The sequence below is a fragment of the Gadus chalcogrammus genome, chromosome 23 (genome assembly GCF_026213295.1).
Source record: "Gadus chalcogrammus isolate NIFS_2021 chromosome 23, NIFS_Gcha_1.0, whole genome shotgun sequence".
Lineage (NCBI taxonomy): Eukaryota > Metazoa > Chordata > Actinopteri > Gadiformes > Gadidae > Gadus > Gadus chalcogrammus.
Genome location: NC_079434.1, coordinates 466,586 through 475,206, shown reverse-complemented (window position 1 = coordinate 475,206; position 8,621 = coordinate 466,586). Strand labels below are relative to the sequence as shown.

Below are 8,621 nucleotides of genomic sequence, written 5' to 3'. Positions count from 1 at the left end.
AAGGTCTTCATGATGCCAGGAGATGAGGGGCCCTATTTTAACGGTCTAAAACGCAAGTGAGAAAGCGCCAAGCGCAAGTAGCTTTGTGGGCGGTTCTAACGGCGATGTCCCTAGTTAAAACCAGCGCAAAAAAATGACTCTTGCGCCCGGGCGCATATCGAAAAAGGGTTGGTCTGAAGTAAGCCGTAATTACCCGTAGGTGTGGTTTGGGCGTAACGTGCAATAAACCAATGAGAGTGCCAGCTCCCATCGAGTATTATAGTTTGCCCGGCACAATATTTGGCGTCCATGTTATTGGCTTGGGGCATTGAGTTTCGCTTCCAAATCGGCAGTTTTGAACCACTAATCTTGTTCAAAATAGCACCAAACCTCTGCAGTAGCATGACTAGGGTCCCTAGTAAAACGAAGCTCAAACAACTTAGTTTGCAAACCCAGAGTTTATTTAAAAAGACAGTTTTACAAGCATTACCGGTATGTCCGTGTTTACAGGAAGTCCACACAAGTCGATTGCCGAATGCGCCGGGGTTCAGTTGAAGCAGGAAAGTTTAATATAATTGATATTTATAAATAGTCTATAGCAAGTGTCGACACGTAAATTAAAGGACTTGCATATGTGGGTTACAGTTACAAAATATTTGTTCGCTACAATCAAGCATGGCACATTGTTGACCGAAGACGCACTGCACACGTGATTAACGCATAGAGAGAAGAACAACTCAAGCACCGGAGAAGACGACCCATCTACAGCTTGAAGTCAAGAGAGAGAGATGGTTCGTGTTTGTGTTTTACCCGGTTACAGTCACAAATATTTTGTAACTGTAACCTACAAATGCAAGTCCTTTAATATACTTCCTACATATTTATTATAAATATGAATTATATTAATTATAAATTCCAAAACTTTCCTCCTTGAACTGAACGCATTCGGTCACTCTATGCATCAAACACGTGTGCAGTGCCTCTTCTGTCAACAGCGTGCCATTCTTGATTGTATCGAACAAATATTTTGTAACTGTAACCTACATATGCAAGTCCTTCAATTTACATGTCAACACTTGCTATATATTATTGATAAATATTAATTATATTAATTATGAATTCCAAAACTTTCCTCCTTGAACTAAACTCCGGCGCATTCGGCAATCGACTTGTGTGGACTTCCTGTAAACACGGACCTCCCAGTAATGCTTGTAAAACTGTCTTTTTAAGTAAACTTCGGGTTTGCAAACTAAGTTGTTTGTGCTTCGTTTTATGTGTAGAGAGCCTAGTCATGCTACTGTATAGGTTTGGTGCTAATTTTAACAATATTAGTGGTTCAAAAATGTCGATTTGGAAGCGAAACTCAATGCCCCAAGCCAATAACATGGACGCCAAACATTGCGCCGGGCAAACCCTAATAATCATTTTTCAATGAAAAAGGTATCTGGACGGCTTATTTGATGGGTTTTCATGCCAAAACAAAGACCCTGGGTTCAATTTTCGCCGGAATTACACGTTAATCTCACGGTCACACACACACGCAAAAAATGTCACGCCAAAATAAATTTTTCTCCCCTCTATCTAATTCTGATACGATTGTGTCAATGCAATATATATGTTCACAGTATTGTATTACAATATGGCAACAGTCTTTATACTGTATGACCATACAATTGCAACCTATTCAATTGTAGTTTTGGAAAGGTGGTAGTAGTTTAAAGGTGCGGCCACACCAGACGCGTATCTCGCGTAATTTTTACGCGAGATACGCTCGTAAAATGTTGCTTGACCATTTTGTGTCAAAAATGGTCACATACGCGCAATACGCGCCATACGCGCATACGTCACTCGCCTAGATGAGTCCATGTCCATGCAAGTGAACGGAGCGTTCCCTCTTCGTCATAACTATCAAACCAAACATCCTTCACATTCACCGAGCGAACATTACGAAAGTAAAATGCACATTTCTCGCTAAAAATGTTTCCATAAACGCATTTAATGGCGTAACTATGTTACTATTTCCACCCAGAATAAAGAAAGTTGTCGGCCGTGGCTGTGTGTGTGTGTGTGTGTGTGTTGCCCCAGGATAAGCTGCGCTGGAGTCTGAGGTAGGAAACCCAAACGCCGCCGTGTTTGGGTGATAGAGTTTAGATCGGGTTAGATTAAATAATCTCGGATATAAATAACAATAATCGGGTTAAATAACTTCACATGGTGTGTCTGGTGTGTTTCCAGCATTCGTAGTGTTGATCAGCAGATATATAGTCCGCCAAGACGTTGAGGTTGCTTAGTAGCCAGAGACTCTGTCCATGCAAGTGAACGGAGCGTTCCCTCTTCGTCATAACTATCAAACCAAACATCCTTCACATTCACCGAGCGAACATTATGAAAGTAAAATGCACATTTCTCGCTAGAAATGTTTCCATAAAAGCATTTAATGGCGTAACTATGTTACTATTTCCACACAGAATAAAGAAATGTCGGCCGTATGCTTCTGTCCAAGCTCACTACTCTCTGCCAGTGACGTCGGGTCAAGCTCAACGCTGATTGGGCAACGCGGCTAATCGTCATGCGTATGAGCGTAAAAAGTTCAATTTTTTGAACTCTTGAAATGTACGCGATATACGCGCGTATAACGCGTATTGCGCGTAAATATACGCGCCACATACGCGCTATACGCGCGTAAAATGTTGCTTATACACGTGAAACGCGTAATACGTGCGTAAACCAATGGTTCCCTATGGAAAAAATGTCGATTTTATACGCAAAGTACGCGAGATACGCGTCTGGTGTGGCCGCACCTTAAGAGTAGTGGTAGTAGTGGTAGTAGTGGTCTTGGTAGCAGTGGTAGTAGTTTTAGAGTAATGATGCTGGTAGTAGTTTTATAGTAGTGGTAGTGGTTTTAGTGTTGTGGGAGTAGTGGTAATGGTAGTAGTAGTGTAGAGATAGCGGTAGTAGTGGTAGTGGTAGTATTGGTAGAGTTGTGTATTGGTAGTAGCGGTAGTAGTAGTGGTAGTGTGAGTCGTGGTAGTGATAGTAGTGGTAGCGGTGGTAATGGTAGTAGATGTAGTGTTAGTGGCAGTGGTAGCAGTGGTCTTGTTGTGATAATAGCAGTTGGTAGTAGTGGAAGTGGTAGTAATGGGAGTAGCAGTAGTAGTGTAATTGCCAGACCATAGTCCTTTCCAGGCGGGGTTGTGTCAGGCAGTGTTTGAGCCATGTAATGTGTCCTAGTGTGATGTAACTCTTCCTGCAGTAATGAGTGGACCACGGCTAAGAGAGGGCTTCTTACTGTACGTCCACACCAGGAGCGACCAAAGCGTCTTTGACGCTTTGGTCGCTTACAAAGTTTCGCTGCGAATATTTCTGTTCGCTTTGGTCGCTCAAGTCGCTCATGACGTACAATTCAATTATGCAGACGCATTTAAAGGAGCCGTATGCTTTTAGTACAGACAGCCATACCAAAGAGTGAACTCTCCCATACACTTTGGCCATATTGCCGAGACGGTTTTGCTTGTTGGATAAAGTGCTTCGACAACAAGTAGTACAGTGATTCCCCCCAATATAAAAAAACTCCTAAAATGTAGGCTAATTACAACCGAGAACAAAAAACCCTGCATGCTGTAGTAGGCTAGTGAAAATATGTTTCACTGATCTGCATCTGCAAATCATGATCTGCACTCTTTCGTCGCACTCAAAACAAATAGACATTGGCGCACATGGCTAATTTGCATACGTGCACAGGACTGGTTGGCTCCGCAAGGCAAATAATGGAACATATCTATCTATCTAGTCTATCTATCTATCAACGCGTGTCTAGTTTTAATGTGATTTATTGTGTATGTCCAGCCAGACTTGTTCTGTGTGGTCTTGTAGGCTACTGTCCTGTGTGGGCCGAACCACCTAAATGGATTCCCGACGATTTGTGTCGTTTGGTATTAATAGACTTGACTAGGCTATATATCTATCGAGACTATTTAATTAACAATTATTCACCTCAGGCTCCGTGAATAGAGGGATAAAAGACAAGAGATATATCCCTTGTCATTTATCCCTCGTCTTGTCGATTAGTTTGTTTATGTGACGATTTCAAAAACTTTTTTGGTTTTGTTTAAAGCATGCTACACGCGATTGGTTGGTTAGATTGGTGGCATGGAGAGCAAATGAAAATGATTCCCGCTTAAATACGAACGTTCTAGATGTATACATACTCCCGCTTATCATCACTTGGTATCCAAACCACTATGGCGTTTCAATCTCTGCACTGAAAAAGGGTTGGGTTGTACAACACCGGGTGCCCAGTTACAGCCGCGATTAATACTTCAGCCGACATTTTGTTCAGTGAGTGAATAAAGGTAGGTAGGAACCAAAGTGCCTGCCGGTGTTCCCTGGGATCCACGCAAGCGAAGAGCGTCTACATTCCGATTGGCTGTCAGTGTTTGGCCGCTGAAGCGCGTCATAGTCATTTGCATAAAGTTAAAAAGTGTTCAACTTTTTTTGACGCTCTGGTCGCTCAACTTTGGCCGCTGGTAGCGTTGGTCGCTTTGGTCGCTTTGGTCGCTCTTGCCCATAGAAAGTGAATGACTTCGGCGATTTGGTCGCTCAATTCGCTTCTGGTGTGGACGTACAGTTTGTAAGGCTGTCCCCTTATTCAGTTCACAATTAGAGGCACTGGTGTGTGTGTGTGTGTGTGTGTGTGTGTGTGTGTGTGTGTGTGTGTGTGTGTGTGTGTGTGTGTGTGTGTGTGTGTGTGTGTGTGTGTGTGTGTGGGTGTGTTTTGAGTGCGTGTGTGCGTGCGTGCGTGCGTGCGTGTGTGTGTGTGTGTGTGTCAGCTGATACTCAGGGCCAGGATATGAGGTTATCCTGGCCCTGGAATAACTAGCGGGGAGATGCATGTCTACACACACACAAACACACACACACACACACATCAACAGAAAAGAGGGTAGTGTGAAAGGGGAAAGAGACAATTAGAGAGATTTATGAGTCTTAGGATAGAGAGTCAGAATAGTGTCAGAATATGAGTCAGACAGAGATATGGCAGGAGCCTCAGAAAACAGTCTAATCAGCGAAACATCCTGGTTTCTACAAAGTTCCTTGTTTGTTCTTTTAAACACACACACACCTCCTCACTGACCCATGTGGCTGTTCCTCTGGCGGTAGCTGCTGTGTCTAGTTGTGGTAATTTGGTGTTTCATGTGCTGCTGTATTGGCTAGGACAGGACAGAGTCTTGGCCAGGACAAAGCATGGCCAAGACTGTGCAGGAAATTATTCAACAATGCTCATGAAATTAAATCTTTTGGTAGGAATTGAATGTATTTGCTTTGAATCTCTACTGAAAAAATGTTATTGGTGGTGTCCCACTGCTGTGGCTTTAGAGACTACTCTCGACATGTGGCCGTAGATATAGTGAGAAGCAGCACCAGTTTCCTATCATAGAAAACTTTGATACTGAATATGATAAAGGAATAGGAAAATGTATCTTTAATCTTTATCTATAATATCACAGTGTTTTCTATGGTCTTTTATGTTGTTAATGTTTTGCCTGTGTGTGTGTGTGAGTGCGTGTGTGTGGTGCATGGTCTTAAGTGCGTGCGTACATGTGTCTGTGTGTGTGTGTGTGTGTGTGTGTGTGTGTGTGTGTGTGTGTGTGTGTGTGTTTATTTGTGTGTGTGTGTGCGTGTGCGTGAGTGTGTGTGTGCGTGGGTGTGTTTGATTGTGTGTGTGTGCTTGTGTGTGTGTGTGGTCCAGGTGTTCTCTGGTATCTTCACGGCGGAGATGCTCCTGAAGATCATCGCTCTGGACCCCTACTACTACTTCCAGACGGGCTGGAACATCTTCGACAGCATAATCGTGTGTCTCAGCCTCATGGAGCTGGGACTGTCCGATGTGGAGGGCCTCTCCGTCCTCCGCTCCTTCAGACTGGTGGGAGGAAAAATACCTACACACACAAACACACATACACAGATAGACTGTCTGACAGACAGACTGAAAGATCCTTAATATCTCTCTCTCTCTCTCTCCCTCTCTCTCAGCTGCGTGTGTTCAAGCTGGCTCGCTCCTGGCCCACCCTCAACACGCTCATCAAGATCATCGGTAACTCCATGGGTGCACTGGGGAACCTCACGCTCGTTCTCGCCATCATCGTCTTCATCTTCGCTGTGGTCGGCATGCAGCTCTTTGGCAAGAACTACCAGGTACTGCTCATCCCGCCCTCTCACCCCACCATCTGACCCTGCTCTTTGAACTCGCACTCTGACCCCCCCTCTGACCTTGCCCTCTGACCCCACCCTCTGACCTCGCCCTCTGACCCCACCCTCTGACCCTGCCCCCTAACCCTGCCCTCTGACCCCATCCTCTGACCCCGCCCTCTAACCCTGCCTTCTGACCCAACCCTCTGACCTCGCCCTCTGACCCCGCACTCTGACCTCGCCATCTGACCCCGCTATTTGAACCCGCCTTCCTACCCCCCCAGTGACCTCGCCCTCTGACCCCGCACTCTGACCCCACTCTCTTACCCCCTCTCTGACCTCCCCTCTGACTCCCCCGCCAAGTTCAAATGCACTGGCTCTTAAAGGGGATGGGAGATGGAACTTTTGGTTTGTTGCAGGCATGTTACGCCCAAAACACACCTAGGTTTCAGACCAACCCATTTTCGATTTGCGTCAGACGTAAGAGTCATTCATCCGCCGGTATAATAGCAACCGCGCCAAAGATCCGACCACAAAGCTACTTCCGATTTGCACTTCTCATTTGCGTTTCAGACCGTTTAAATAGGGCCCTCTGTCTCAGTCTGACTACAAGTGTCTCCAATACATGTCTCAGTATCACTAGGAGTGTCTCCAGGAGTGTCTCTAAGGGCCCTATTTGAACTGTCTGAAACGCAAGTGAGAAGCGCCAAGCGCAAGTAGCTTTGTGGGCGGTTCTATGGCGATGTCGCTAGTTTACCGGGGCGAAAAATGAGTCTTGCACCCGGCGCAAATCTGAAAATGGTTGGTCTGAAGTAGCTTAATTACCCGTAGGTGTGGATTGGGCGTAACGTGCAATAAACCAATAAGAGTGCCAGCTCCCATCCCCTTTTTCGCATTTGAATCTGACGAGTTGATATTTTGACAGCGCGTCTACAGTCTCCGAGACAGATGCACATGAATTTCAAACTTCAAATGGCTCAGTTTATGGCCAAATAATATGGCCTAATTCACACATGGAATAAGGTTTTCTTCCACAACTTCAAATACTGAGTCCTATTTAATGTGGTTCTATTTAATGATATTTAATGAAAAACGCAATACATTATAAACATTGTTTCTTATCATTATTGTATGCATTATCGTTATCGACTTGTGTTCCTAATATGCATGTGTCCCCCCGTTAATATAAATTGCCATGGACTGTATTATGCGTTACGTGTTTAGTTTGCGTGTGATGGACGGACACACGCGCGCCCGCATTCATTCATTCTTTTTAACACTCACTCGCGGTAAAACAATGTTTTCTCACGATCAAATACTCGTCAATCCTAAAAGTTATGGGCATGTACACGATGTCTCAAGAAAATATGTGTTTGCTGTACGGTGTTTGCAGATGCATTGATTTAAAAGTACAACTTATTACCGCTGTATCAGCTGTTCTTTCCCAAATAATTTCCCAAGAATTTGTGGCTAGGTAGATGAGAGAAGCAAAGTGTATGCGTGAGGTGCACAAGCAACATTATGCATGCGCCCCTAAAATAGCATCTGAACAACGCGCCACTGACTTTAAACCAGGTATTTCCTGGTTTGTGGCGCAAGTGGTTTCTGAAACGTCAAAATAGCACCAGGGATGCAGGATAGGGCCGAGTGTCACTAGGAGTGTCTCCAGGAGTGTCTCTAAGAGTGTCTCTCGGAATGTCTCTAGGAATGTCTCTAGGAGTGTCTCTAGGAATGTATCCAGGAGTGTCTCTAAGGGTGAATAGGAATGTCTCTAGGAATGTCTCTAGGAGTGTCTCTAGGAGTGTCTCCAGGAGTGTCTCTCGGAATGTCTCTAGGAGTGTCTCTAGGAATGTCTCTAGGAGTGTCTGTAGGATTGTCTCTAGGAGTGTCTCCAGGACTGTCTCTAGGAGTGTCTCTAGCAATGTAACTAGGAGTGTCTCTAGGAGTGTCTTCAGCAGCGTGTCTGTAGGAGTGTCTCCAGCAGAGTGTCTCTAGGAGTCTCTCTAGGAGTATCTCTAGAACTAGGCCTGTGTGGGGACAGAACTACATCAGTTGGTTTGGCAGTCAGCTTTCAGAGTCTCATCCATCCATTCCTGGCGGAAGAAATCCCAGTCAAAGTGTCCTTGAGCAGTCACTTAACCTGTAATTGCTCCAGCGGAGCCGGGGGGTTCTCCACCACCGGGGTCATGCGGATGGGTGAATGACGCCTGATAAAGTGCTCTGAGTGGGCGCAGTATATAGGGTTGAAATGCAACATTTAAAGGCAGACCAATTAGTCATTTTCTCTCGTCCCTGCATGGCAATACTGAACGAATAACCAGCAAATGCAAGGCAAGTATATAAACATGATTGTGAATAATAAGTGTATTTTGAGGGACATCCAAATCAAAATATTTTCTTTCCATCAAAGTTTTATATCACATTCTTTATCCCCTTTTATCCCCCCTAATCAT

General features: G+C 44.7%; 1 pseudogene; it reads left to right on the top strand.

Moving 5' to 3' along the window:
* The window catches only part of LOC130376779 (sodium channel protein type 4 subunit alpha-like), a 257,529-nt pseudogene that overhangs the window by 118,372 nt on the left and 130,536 nt on the right, over window positions 1-8,621 (top strand).